Here is a 14,573-nt window from a genome sequence, read left to right on the forward strand (position 1 = left end):
AAGTACTCAGTGGTACAGGTTACATAAAGAATTCTCCACAATTTAAATTGGCATAAGTAAATGCCTTATACAAGAGAAGCATAACTATTCAAACTCTTAGGTAGAAGTGCCCATAATATTTGCCAAACAAAAATGTAGATAGTTGGAATATCTGGTTTACCACATTCTGAAATTGGCCTTTGGGATCTCAGAATCTCTGATTTGGTCTTCCTAGTTTGGTGAGTTGGATTTCCACTTGGGAGATTCTTTCAGCAGAGCTTAGGTTTTAAACCAGATATATATTGAAGCCTCCTCAGGATCTGCCATGGGAGTTATATTCTAGATAAATCAGAATACCTTCTGTACTGCCAACTGCAATGGGAGAGAGTTAAGAGAGGTCTTTTAAGTAGGTAAGACCTCCCTCCAGGCTACTTTACTTTTCCTAGTCTGTCACAGGCCTTCCAAGGGTGTATTTCAGATTGTGACTTAAAGTTACCCCAACCCAACTTACCTGAAACCCAAGGCAGGCAGGCAGAAAACAGGCAATGTCACTTCATGGACAATAGATGATGTCTGAACTGAATAATAAATCCTGATAGAAATTTAATTTCCATTTACCTATTGAGTAAAATAGTTTTGGCAAGACAGAATCTGAACTACAGAGGGTTGCTGGTGGTGAAACAAAAGAAATGGGTGGCAAATGAAGTTTATGCTGTTGAATGGGTATGATGATTTTGGCAAAGTTGATCATGGCAAGCCCTGCAGAGCCTCACTCACTGGGCACTGATGGCTTCTGTTCTGACAAAGTTCTCTTCCTTTTGTGACACTTACCTTGGTTATCGAGCAAAATCTCAGCCACAGTTACAAGTAAATTCACATTAGAAACTGAAGTGAGAAAGCTTTCCAGAAACATGGTAATTAACTGAAAACTAGATACTTTTAATTTTAGCATGTTTATGTGAATCTATACATGTTAGTGGACAGAAATGCATGTCTAAATACTCTGAAGTTTGCCCTGGAGTGATGTGGTAATTACCTGGTTATGAGTTGTGCATGTTAATTTCTGCAGGTGATTTATCTGGTTTATCTGGCTTTTAAAGACATTATATTTTCCTTCTTTATTTTTTTTAATGCTCCTATTTTCACAACAGAGCACAGATAGCATTCCTATAATTATGAGTGCAGGCAAGAGTTGACAAGGAGAAGCAAGAGCTGAAGGTGAGGTAGCTCCTAGTTAATCTGTGGGGAGAGATAACTGGCAATGAGACGAAGAAGTGCAGAGATGTGGCCAGAGAGGCAAGCAGAAAGGATACTTTTATCAGCATTGTTTCAAAGCAGCTATTACAGTAAGTACTAAAAGAGGAAAAGAAGCAATTACAGTAGTGAAGTGTAACTGAATTTTGAAATGCCTTTTAATGATGTGCAGGACAGGAGCTACATCTTTACCTGAGCAACTGGGGCATGTTCTGGATGTGTCTAGCTCACCTGCTTTCAACAGAAACACAAAGACAGAGAAAAATTTTAGTTGAATTTGTAATTGAGAGCATGTACTTAGGAATTTGTAAATAAGACTTATCATCAAAACTTTCAGTGTTATAAATATTGTTGATAGTGGGGCCTGGGCTAGGCACAAACCCCTTCCATTGTTAATGTGTTTGAGTCTGTTGTTTTGCCTGAAAAGTAACCAAAGATACAGAGCCTTTAATATTCATTGTTTTTTTCCTCTGAAAGATTCAGCTGGTTTGCTTTGCAATTGCTTTTGTGGAAGAAATGCTGCATTGTAACCAATTTCTGTGTGCAGTGTAAAATGTCAGGGACATTTCTGTTATTTAACCTGCAGACTCCTGCAGTATGGGATGAGGCAGAGTTTTCGAAGTAAGGCTATTTTGATGACTAACTTCTAAGAGATTTCAGGTTCAGCATATCCAAGTACAGTATATGCTTTCTTGTAGTTTGTTTTCTTTTTAATTTAAAGTTGAGGTGCATTTCAGACAGCAACAAAGGTGCATTAATTGAGGTATATTTTTTTTCACTACACTGCTATTTGTTTGGTCATTCTTTTGATGTGATAAATACACACACTGTTGACTCTGATCACTTTTGACATTGTTTGAAAATTCATGGGAAATACTAAATATCTCTTTGTTATCAAAATGCATATTTGAGTTAGAATTCAATTAAAATGTCATAATCAAAAATAGTTAAAGAAGCAAACTGCTCTGTGCACTGATTTAAAGGAAAAACTTTTAAAATAGAACTCTGTGGGGCTTTCTTAGATACATAGGCCTCTCTTCACTGTTGGTTGAGTTTATTTAAAGAGCTTTTCTAGTCACCTTTGAACCTAAATGATTTCTCCAGATGTACAGAAGTGAACAATGTAAAAATCTTGCTGCTTCAGCAGAACAGGATCCAGCTGGCAGGGAACTGGATCTGCAAGTCATTGGTTACAGCTGTGTTTCGATTTATGTGATGGTTGAAAAAATAAATTACTGGATTAAATGGCTAGAAAGAGGACTCTTTGTTTAGCCCTTGTGTGGGGACTGAAAGTGTTTATGGTGCTGTTTTCTTCAGAGCCTTTGCAAAGTAAGCTGGACAAATAGACTTATTCAAAACTTGTTTGAAATGTTGTGCATTCAGCTTTATTTCTTTACAGAAGAAACTGTATGTTTTTGTATAATGCTGTCAGCCAGCAACCATTCTTAAGGTCTCTTGGCCTTTGAAAGTGGCAGTAGCATTTTAGCAATGTCTTGTAGGCACTGCAGTTTATCACTGGAAGGCAGTTTCCTTTCGTTAAAGATTTTCAAATGCACTTCTTGGCATGAATGCAAATACATGTAGGGGCTCTGTCAAACTCATAACTTTTTAATGGGTTTAATATTTCAGCTTTGTATACCACTTACCTTTTGCTCTACATAATAGTGCTGATGTAATTGTAAATTGGGAGCACAATAATTTACAGAGCAGGCACAATGAAATCAGAAACTAATGCCAAGTGTTTGGATTATTGCTTATCTTATTTTAATGTTCTAACTATGGTGATTATGTCCTATTATCTGATATCCTGATTCTGCAAAGATTTACATGCTTAATTTTACTGAACTCTTCCACTTTGCTTGATAGGACTGAGTGCTGCATAGAGCCCATCACAGCTTTGTTACCTATTTTGATAAGAAATGTGTCAGGTTTTTTAAATCTTTATACAATCAGGGTCCTTTGAAATCTCATAAACTGCCTTTTCTACAGCAGATAGCTTGGGCTGAAGGAGTTGAGATTAACATCTTCCAGTGAAGTTCCTGTTCCATTGCAGTCACTGGACATGTTACCACTGGCTTCTCTTAGGATACATTTTCACTTTTTAAAGTGTATTTTAATGCTTTTACTTATAACCAATATCCCAAGTCCCACAAGTGATTTTTCTTAAGCAGTAAAACTCTTGCTAGTAATGCTAGTGAAGTGATATGCTACCAAGTGTGAACAAAGTTTTGATATTAGACCAACAGGAGGCTTCTTGCAGGAGCTATGGAGAGCAAAATAATAGCATAGAACTTTCAGTGATGGCAGACAGTGAGCTTATAGTGAATTTTTTAAAGATTTAGCTGGCTTTCAGCATAATAGTTTGCAAAGCCAGGAGCTTTTCAGCACTTATATCTGTTTATTCAGCAATATTTCCTAGTAATTATTTTAGGCTGACCATTAGTTTCTTTTTGCAGTCATAAAGCTGTAGCTGTAGCCAAGTATCAGTTACATCCTATTTATTAAAACATTTCTAAAATGGTCCATAAATGTGGAAAATTATGATTGTGATTAGATCACAACTGTTATTCTATCAAGATCCAATTACTTTTTTAAAAAGAGTTTGCACAAATTGTTTTCAAAAGATTGCCTTTTTAAAATCCTACAAAGAGCTGACCAAGAAGAGCTAAATACCAGAACAGGAGTTCCAAGGCAAAAATGAAATCAAACAAGTTGGCCAAGTTCCATCATAAGCCACCCTCAGAAATACCAGAGAGAGGCTTAAAATATTTTAAATAGAATATTTCCCCTCCCCCCTTTTCTTTTTTTGTTGTCCCCGAGCAGCATTATTACATTAGGAGCCATGCGACAGAAAGTCGTGGTGATGCAGAATAAATAACCATAATGTATCAAAAGCAGACAAAGGTGTGATTGATCTGTCTGGAATTGGCAGACTCTTTCGCTGTGTCAGGCTGTTTCTTTGATCAATGAAGGTATAGCCTCTGACCTTTAAAAAAAATCAATGAGATTGATTGAAAGGAGAGAGAGAGAACTATGAGAATGCAGGATAGCTTTAACCTTCACTGTCTAGAAAATTTAAAATATTCCGGTTTTGCAGGCATTGAACCTATTTTGTATTTTCTTCTTAGAATGCTTTCCTTTTCTCCAGACTGCTTTTGAAACCTCTAAAAACAACACTGTAGAAATGTTGTGTCTGAATGTTTCTCACAAATGTTTATCTTCAGATTGCATTGTTAAGAAAACAGGAGTGTTTTGTCCTACAGCAGAATTTTGTACATTCTCATAGTGTTTGCAGCATGTACCAAATACCTTTAATTTCCTTTTACAAACTCGGACTTTTATGTGGCAAATACACACCTCAGAGTCAGTCCTCAGAGAAATTGTTCAGGTAATTTCAGAAACATTATCCACCCAAATAAAGGGACTTGTATTGCCCTATTTCAGGATCAGACCCACTGGTGATTGCAACAATAGTGTAACCAACATGGAGGGGTGACTTCTGGGAATAGACAGCCTATTTTGGTGATATAGTTCTATGTAATATCGTGTTTTTATCAATTATGTGTGTCTGTGTGTGCAGGTATATCTATAAGTCAGAGAACAGTAAAAATATCATACTGGAAAATTTACAAAGCAGGATTTTTACAATAGTGCTTGGCACATTACATCTTTCTTGTTGAACAGACTACAAATGCAGACCTGGCAGTTTAGGGGAAAACAGGTTTTAAACAGTTGGAATTTCATTTTAGTACTGGGCCCTTCCTTTCCTCACATTGTGCTGATGCTATATTAAGTAGTAACACAAAGCACTCAGTGAAGTAAGTATAAAAATTATTCATAAATAGAAAAGTCAATTCATTCATTACTTCTTGCTCTCACAGCTGAAGGAAACATAGGTCAAAAAAGTATGCATATCACAGTGGTTTGTTTTCACATACAACTACTTTTTTTAATTGAAAGTGTTGGCAAAATCAAGGTCTATTGAATAGAATTCACATAAAAAGTAATTCAAACTGCAATAATTTCCGCTGCCATGTCTGTGTTTTAATAAAGGGCAGGTAAATTGACAAGTCAGCAAGGAGATGGCATAATAGCATTTCTTGAGTAAGACGGAGCTTGCGTAGGAAGAGAAGGATATTGCTGTTTCTCTGTAATTTTATTTCTGTGATTTCCTTTCTGTAATAGATTGTGTAGGCTATATATATATTCAATACTTTATGATCAGGTGGGAATTACAGTTGAGTTAAAAAAGGCAGTTACTAAATTAGAAGAAGAATTCTGGACGTAGCATTTCTAGACAAGAAAATAGAAGGTTAGATTTTTTTTATGGCAAATCTGGGGCTAAATAACTGTGGGACTTTTCTGAAGTCTTTATCCCCTTGCTGTTCATCAGTGAGGTGAGAAGGTGTTAGAGACAATCACACAGAGCTATGGTGTAGGTCATTCCAAGTAGGCACAAGTCATTCTAACAGTGTTACTCTTTTAAGTCATTTAAATGCTACATTAAGAGAATCTTTTTTTATGAATATCCTTTCCATGTGCACTGTGATGAAGAAACTTTTACTTCTAGAAAAGGAAAAGGGATGAGTGTGTTATGAATCAGTTTGAGCACACTGAGGATCTGAAGATGAGAACTGTAAAATCAGAATAACATTTGCTATTAGTGCATTTCTCTCTTCCCATTAGATACCTTCTGATTTTGCTCCAATGGTATCTAATTCTTCTTACCACATTCCCTAACATTACTATCTGTTATTCCAGAGTCCTTATCTGTCACACAAAGTTTGCATTAATACTGCAAATCACCTCACTCTCGCTGTTTAAGAAACAAAAGGCTGATCCTGTATTTGAGCAGGTTCTCATATCTGACATGCATGTCCAGTCTCACCTCTCCTCCCTCTCCGTCCAGAAGTAATAATCCAGGAAATGTCTTCTTTCTTCTCTCTCTCTTTTTTTAAAATTTTTTATTATTATTATTTTTGGGGCTTTCAGCAATGGCTGCTCCCCTTTCTGTTCCTCACAGACACAAACTGCATCTTTCCAGTGTGGATGTGGATGCTGTCCCCTTGTGGATGATGCTCACAGTCTGAGCTGCTGCCTGCAAAACTGAGCAGTGCCCTTCAGCCAGTTTAAGGTGGTGTCTGGTGCAGTGCATTCATTTAGCATGACTAAAGGACAAAATTAAGGTTCTTTTTGTTTCTCATCCCCCTGCCAGCTACATCTTTCCCAGAAAAGAGGCAAAGCTGAGGTCATTTTTTTTCCATCTGTGAGGGGTCAGTGACTGCAACCAAGCTGTTCCTGGCTGAGGTATAAGCCTGTTAAAAAGCACCTATGCTAGCAGCTGAATCACTTTCGAGACCAATTTTTTATATTTCTCCTAATGAAAACAGCGGGTCATTAAATCCAGCAGTGGATCTCCAATTATAACCTGGTTTGGACAGCATGGAGCCCTGCCCAGACAGACCCCCGACCTCAGCCTTTGCTGTGAGATCTGTGTTTGCTGCCCCTGTCCCAGACCCACTGCTGGCATCTCCAGGAGCACAAATTCCCCCCCCAAAATACCATTACCACAGCTAATTCTGCTATTTGGTATTCTCAGTGCTGCCTGGAGTGGGGCTGTGCATGCTGTCTGTCCAGATGAGAAGCAGATCTATGGTTAAAAAAGGTGTGGTTCTGCTTGGAAGCAGAGGCAGTGTGTGCAGGCAGTGATGTAAGTGTAAATGTACCAGGGTTTTCTTACTTGACTATTATTTAAGTCTAAGAGAAGAAATCAGACTTAAGAGACCTGAATTCTGGATACCTGCTTCCTGTATTCTTTCTTTCCTCCTAACAAAATCAGAGACAGATATGTGAGAACTGCTGTAGCATTTTAATGAAAAGCTCTTAGATCTTTTCCTGCACAGGAATTAAAAAAAAAAAAAAGAGTTTAATGGTTGATATTTAATCTTCATACAGTAAATAATAATTACAGGCAAGAATTTAAAGTGGTTCTGCTCATAGTCAAGCCTGATGGTTCTTTTCTCCTTGCATTGCATGAGGATTTACCATACTGTGGATGCAAAATGTAAATGATGGGCAATTCTGTGAAATTCAGACATGCACACAAAGCTGTCTTTCCAACTTTTTCACACTTACCTTCAAATTGAAAATGGATTTTCCTGGTGGCTGATTAACCAGAAATGAGTTGTTTCTAACTAGGTTGTGGGGAGGAGGGTTCTGTAATATTGGATTAGTGAAAGGAGTGAACAGCTTCAGTTTAATTCAACTAGTCTTCTATTTTTAATCTCCAAGGAAACAGCTGAGTTGAATGTTAATTAAACAGCAGTCTTTGATCCACCCAGCCACTCCCGGAGGCATAATAATAATATATAAGTGCACAGCAGCACATATATAATAGGTACACTTAAAGGAGTGCATCTAATCTCGCCATATTCACATTTAAAACATTTCTTGCTGACCCACTCTGATGTTATTTAAATAGGGAAAGGAAAAAGAAGAGAAAATGCTAAGCTAAACTTTGTTGGTCTGAAGGTAGGGCAGCAGAGCTAGCGTGAGTTCCTATTATGAGGATGTATAAGGGTTAATGATTAGAAGAGTGGAATCAGGAAAGACCTTAAGCCCAGATCTATGACAGTGGTAATTGAGCTGATTGATTACGACATCTCGTTTCAGACGACTATTGATTTAATCTAGTCTGCAGTCCCATTGGCCCCAGAGGTGCTCCCGAGTAAGGCTCAGCACTTGAACCTGGGTACTCTTCCCTACTCACCGTCTGGATATAAATTTCCAGAATCTGCAACCATTTATAATTTTCACTCATCTTCATCCTTTTATTCAGAAGCCTCTAATTTCATCAGGCTAATGTTTTTAACCATTGAGGGAAGAGGCACAGGGAAAATGAAGTGGCACAGACTGAAAAGGGTGGGTTTTTAAAAAAAAAAAAGGCAAGGCAGAGAGCCGGGGCTCTGTGGCCAGTATTTGCATCTGTTGTCTCTGATTCGCAGAGCTAGCAAAGGCTGCTTTTGGAGGCAGTCCACAAAGCTGGGCTATCAGTAGGCAGTTTGCTGTACGTGCACGTTCAATTATTAAAATAGTAGACTTTTTTTTTCTTTCTGATAGCCATAGTGAGGTCATGACATTAATTTATCCAGGGTATTGTGGGTAACTATACAGAAAAAAAGCATAAAGGGCACAGATGCTGGAGCAGCAAAAAATGGATGGGTCTGAGCAAAAGGAGATTAAGAGGCGATGACCAATCTAATGTACGTATAGCAGTAAGAAGCCGGCATCCGTCACAGACTGTTGATGGCAATAAGTATTTTAAGCCATGCTGTGCATGTGGTAATTTTTTTTTTTTTCATATACCTCAGTAACTGCTAAGCTGAATGCTGTAATCCTGTATTTTTTCAGTTTCCCAAATCTGATTTTGGTCTTGTTTTTGTTGTCTCATGCTTGGCGTTCTTCGCTCGCTCTCTGTATGTGGGTGTGTGTCTGTCTCCGTCTCTCCCTTTCTCTGAGATTACAAACTTAACTGTTTCCTAATTGTCTACTTTCCTCCATCCTTTTCCTAAGAAATCAATCACCATTGCCACAACTGGTGCCAAGCGCGCACTAGCTGGGCTTAGGGCGTGTACCTGGCGTTTTGGCTTCCTTCCTTTACTCTGGGGCTGTGTGGTATTTTCTTTTTGGACCTTCCCTGCGAGAGGATGCCCTTCCCGTTGGCTGCTGCTGCCGTAAGGTTGCCAAAAGGGCTACCTGAGCTGGGACTGCAGCGCTGCATCCTGGGACCTGCCCGCCTGGCTACGCCGAGGGCTTCCACAGCACCAGGCAGCTCAGAGAATTGGCTGGTGAATTGCGTATCACCTGTCCCCCTCCTCTGTTAAATAATTTCTATACCGCGAATCACAGTGGTGTGGTATTGTCTGGAAAAGTAATTCCCAAATACTGTTGGCGTAAAAAAGGGAAAAGCCGAAAGACTGTCAACACCGTAAGCCATTAAAGTCCCTTGCCTTAAGAACAAAGGAACAAGGTAAAAATGCACACAATGATTAAGGTCTGTGGATTTTCATAGCCTGTCAGACAACTTGTGCCTGTGTTTCAGTTATCAGCCTTTGTGCTTTGTATTGTCTTGTATATTTTCTATACGTGTCTTCAGTTTCTGTTTGTGTGTGTGTATTTGGTATGTATGTATGTGTTCAGACTTCTCTACCAAAACGGAGCAAATATCGTACAGAAAAATACACAAGTGGGGCTCAAACATGCATTTTCAGTACTCAGTGTGGTGGTGCGGGTGTATTGCCATTGTTCTCTTGCAGTGCTCCCTTTGATACAGGCAGCTTCTATTTGTTTATTTTATTCTAACTAAGAAGTCTAAAATAAAAGAAAAAGAGGAAAAAAATTGCTTAGTCCAGTTAAATGCCAATTGAAGCCCAGAAACTCACGATTTCAGCACAGTGAATGGTGATTCAGACCCTGGCAGGGTTTTGGCTATGAGACAATTCCTACTTATAAAGAGTACAATGAAGGGGGGAGGAAGATAGCATTAATTTTGAAGAAGATTAATATTAGTCTTTTAATGTTCATTATTTTCTGAAGAAGTGGATCCTTGTAGCTTTTGAGAGCTAGTGTGTCCTTCCCACTGGTATTTATTCGAGCAGAGGAAAAAATGAAGAAGGCGTAGAATAAACTCCTAAGACTGTTCAAGAATTACTGGCATTATTTCTCTCTACATCACGTGTGAGCCTGGGTTGCCTGCTATTCCTGAGGCAGAGGATCGAGGATGAAAGTCTGTGTGTCAGAGCCTGTTTTCACAACTGCATTTGGAGATCTGTCTTATTGATTAGGAAAAAAAGGGGGTGGGAATAGGAGTGTGAGGTGAGGGGAGGACCGACTGACTACTGGCTTATTGCAGCTCAAGACATTTTCTTCCGGAAAGATGTCAAACAACTGAGACACAGCAACAGAGGAAGTAGAAAGGTGGAAAAATAAGAAGAGGGACCCTTTGGAAGAAATGAAGGCATTCCTTATGAGAGCCTTGAGGTGTTTTTTTTGTTTTTTTCTTTTTTTCTTCTAACATCTGACCCACAAGGGCTAGAGTGACAGCGTCATGCAAATGCTGCAGTCCAGCAGGTCTGAGAGAGGGTGGATGCTAGAGAGTGAGTTAATGTTAATGATGAGTGCAGTGAAAATACCAGCCGATACCACCCCCTCCACACACAACTGCTCTGAGTCAGCATCCGCTGCTTTGCCGTGCCTTTCTGTGCCTGTGTGTGTGTGTGAGTGTGTGTGTGCGCATGTGTGTGTGTGTGTGTGTGAGTGTGTGCTGTGACCGTGTGTGTGTGTGTGTGTGCATGGAAGGTAAAGCCAGTCAGTCAGTGAGAAGCAAAGGTACGTTCGAGAGCAACTAAAATCTGACTGATTTCCATCTTCAGAGCATCAGATGTATTCCCTAAAGAGGATGGGTCTATGCAATGGGGGTGGTATAATTATGTTAATGTCATATTTATAGAGGGGAGAGATTTTTCATTCTAATTATTGATTTGAAAGCTGTGGTCAAAATTGTTTGTTAAATCCTGATCAGCTTTAAAAAAAGAAATTTAATGAATTCTAGGGACTGCTATACATATATATCTCTCTCTCATATATGTATATATATTTTTTGTTTCATTTAACTATTTTGTGTCTGAGGCATAACTGATTGAATGGTGCACAGTGACAAAGGAACGGCTCTTATATAATGTTGCATTATATCATCAGCTGAAGTAATATTGTAAATAATCCAAAATGTTCTGAAATCTGAAGTATCAGTCTGGAAGGGAGGGTGAAGGGCAGGGGTGGGGGTGGGGGGCACTGGCAAATCTTTTCTTCGGCAGAGCACTCTGTACAGCTTTCTTGTAAATGGATGGTTCACCTGTTCGACCAGCAGAGATTCTAATTCTTCCCCCCCTTCTCTTTTTTTTCCTTTTTAAAGCTGAACGGCTTCCCGAAGAGCTCTGAGTTTTCTATGCCAGATTCTGCTCCAGTGGCTAGGACCTTTATGGCTGCTGTTTCTTTTGCTCTGGGATCTGATGCAGGAAAAAAAAAAAAGCCACGATGGATCCTGTCCCTAAAGTAGAAATTTTCTTTTTCATTCTGCAAACAAGGCTAAAGATCGGAGGAGAATGAATGCAAAAGTAATTCAGGATTGTGGTCGTGCCATTAAAAGTGTTCGGCTTCAGAACAAAATTATTTGGGAAATCCGAGCAATTCTTTCTACTGTATCGACAGTATTTGAAAGTTATGTGTGCTTTGAGTAATCTGGTTCAACTGACAACAATCTCTGCATGTCATTGTTTTCTGCAGCTTATGGAGTGAAGGCTAGTTTTGCCATTGGAAAGGAAGAAGCTTTTTCTAGCAGTCTGTAGAAGGATTAAATGTTGAACGTGGGGAAGAGGCAAAAAGTGAATACACGCCCAAAGGTTATCCTTGCATCGTGGATGGGTTTAAAGTACTCTGTAACCCAGGGCCCACCTGAACAGCAGGACTAAAAGTATACCGGGGAAATATTTCAATTAGAACCCCCTTAACAAGCATTTAATCCTTCTTTCAGGCATTAAGGAAACAGAATAAAATTGTTACTGTACAAATCTGCTGGAAGCAGATTTTAACCCATTTGTAGACGCTTCCCTCTGATGCATCATAGTAACATAGCTACTTGTGAGACAAGGCAGAGAAGATTTTTATCCTGTGTTCTTTGTTTTTTCTTTTCAAAAGTTAAGGACCATACTCTCAGAAAAGTCTGTTCAGTCAGCTGATACATTGTTTGAATGTATGTATGCGTCTTGCCTGCTTATTTGATCTTTTCTGCCCCCTACTTGAAACTGTGGTTTGTTTATTTGGGGGGAAGGATGTGGTGTTGATTTGGTGGGGGGACGGGACATTGGTTTTAGGGTTTCTTTTGGGTTTGGGGTTTTTTTTCTATTTAACAATAGCAGTGAAAGTTTTGGTGACAGCGATTATGACTACTAAACAATTCAGTTTATTGGAAGACGAATTCTTCTGGATCATATTGGACTTTTCCTAGTCCCTGAGACCCTAACTTGTGAGGTTTTTTAGCAACAATCACAAGTCAGGCTCTTGGGACCTAGGCGGAGGGGAACCAGCAGCTTTGGACTGTGTTTGTTTCTCTGCAGAATTTAGAGAACCAAAGGAGCTTTCCTTGCCTGGAAGGGTAAAAAGGAAAATACAACTATTTTAAATGTTAAGCATCAGAACTGTTCCTAAAAAAGAAAAAAAAAAGAAAAAACATCCGAATAACTGTTACTCATTGTGCAGCATTGGGATGTTACATTTTTATATGTTTAGAAAACTGGACTAGATGTCATGTAACATTTAGAATTATAATTTAACCTGGATGTTTGTTCGCACGAAAAAACTCCCCCCAAACAATAAAAACAACAAAACTCCCATTCAAAACAGATACTAAAATATATAAAATATTTCCAACTATAATATTAATACTATTACTATTATTATTATTATTATTGCGGACAATTCTGATAAATAATTACCAAAAAGAATATATTCATCCTTACTGTTCAAGCATCAATTGACTTTTAAAACATTAAACATAAACACTGATGTTTGAGGCCTAGAAAACATTCATTCTATTGTTTGAATAATGATTTCAGTCTACAGGAAAACTGTTGCTTAGCTTTTCCTGTAACATGGAACAAAGAGTATTTTGTACTTAGTTGCCACCCTTTTTCTTTGACCAAATGAGAACACAATATGTCATTTAAAATATTCTCTCATTTAATTTACATTTTAATCTGAAAGAGAATATTGGTTTAAAAATCATGCTACAGCATTAACAGCCCTCTGCACTCAGAAACATATTTCTTGTACCTGTTCAATTTAAAGCAAACCCACAATACTCTAATCACTGGACTCAACTTGTAACTTCTCCATCACTTCTTATATTTTTTTATCCCTCTGAAAATAACCAGTGTGAGCTGTAGCTTGTCCCTCGTGTTAAGTTCTTCACTGACTTTGCATAAGGAGATTCACAGGCACGAGTTATTCTGCACTGCTTATTTTTCTCAAACATCTGATCTAAAACACGTCATCTGATTTGTATTTCTTAATATTTTATAGGTGAGTTAGTTCTGAGTCATTTTTCTCTGTTTCCTGTGTCTAACCAAGATGCTGAAGGATTTTGTTGATACATCAGACTTCACTGAAACAAAGGCTTCACACAGATCAGGCATCTAAACTATTTGTTCATTTCAAAAGTGGTATTTTGGCTACAGTATATTTTTTCCACTTGTGTGGGAGGAATTGTGTTTTATTGTAAGCATCAACACTATTGTTAAAATAAATTGTTCTTATCTGTTAGTATAATACTTTTTCTTCTTGTCTTGTTTTCTTAAGAGACAGAAACTATGCTCAGTACATAGTTTTCAAGTTGCTCAAGATATAATTAGTCTTTAAATAGTCATAAAAAATATTGCCTTAGCAATTACAATGATGATACTGTTCCTGTAAATATGTAATTCTTTTCTTCGTAAACTGTCAGTCCCACATGCTAAGAACACCCAAAAGAGCTACTTGCAAAAATTCAGATGCAGAGGTAACCTTTTTAACACAAATGTTATATTCAATGTTGATTTCGGTTTAGGAAATATTGGAAAAGTAGATTGGAATGTGTATAGGAAAGACAAATGCACCCAGGTAGGTGCTACAATCGTGAAACACATTGTTAGGAATTTACACATATTCTGTAGCAGTTTTCAATACTGAAAACAGATTATTTAAGATACTGATCAGGTGAACACATATTCTGTTCATTCGAGCTGTATAATGAGATAAAACTATACTGTGTGTTGTTATATACATGTCAATTTATAATTTAAATTACACGTAGAGTTTGTCGAAATAAAAGTCCTTATAGATTTAATCAGCTGTAAGACGCACCCATCTATGCATATCAAAGATTGTCATTGCATTTATTTTTCGATCAGCAAAATTTTCTTGAATGAAGATAGTTCAAATTCAGCACCCTGAATTAATTTTGCATTTAACACTGTATGTACAATGAAGGTGAAACTGTGGTGTGAAACGTTTTGTCTCTGTCAGTCTGAAGATTTCAGTTGTGCTCTGCCCTGCACTGAGAGTGAGAAGAAAATGAATCATTATACACCCCTGCCTGGCGTATTTGGTGCTCCAGCAAAAGTCGTGAATACGCAGTCCTGCCTCTGCATTCCTGCTCGAACTGGGATGACTCCAGTGGCTCCACTCTGCCCATCATACTCAGTGCTGCCCCTTGCCATAGTGATGGGAAAGCTGGTGCACTTCCTGCC

At 38.3% G+C, this 14,573-nt stretch overlaps 1 long non-coding RNA gene across 1 annotated transcript; it reads left to right on the forward strand.

The window, feature by feature from the left end:
• Positions 1-10,168: 10,168 nt before the first annotated feature.
• Positions 10,169-13,614, forward strand: LOC131572378 (uncharacterized). Its single transcript, XR_009276024.1, has 2 exons — positions 10,169-10,272; positions 11,204-13,614. It is a non-coding gene; the product is annotated as an uncharacterized LOC131572378 (long non-coding RNA).
• Positions 13,615-14,573: the final 959 nt, after the last annotated feature.

This window comes from Ammospiza caudacuta, chromosome 2 (assembly GCF_027887145.1).
Source record: "Ammospiza caudacuta isolate bAmmCau1 chromosome 2, bAmmCau1.pri, whole genome shotgun sequence".
NCBI classification, from domain to species: Eukaryota; Metazoa; Chordata; class Aves; order Passeriformes; family Passerellidae; genus Ammospiza; species Ammospiza caudacuta.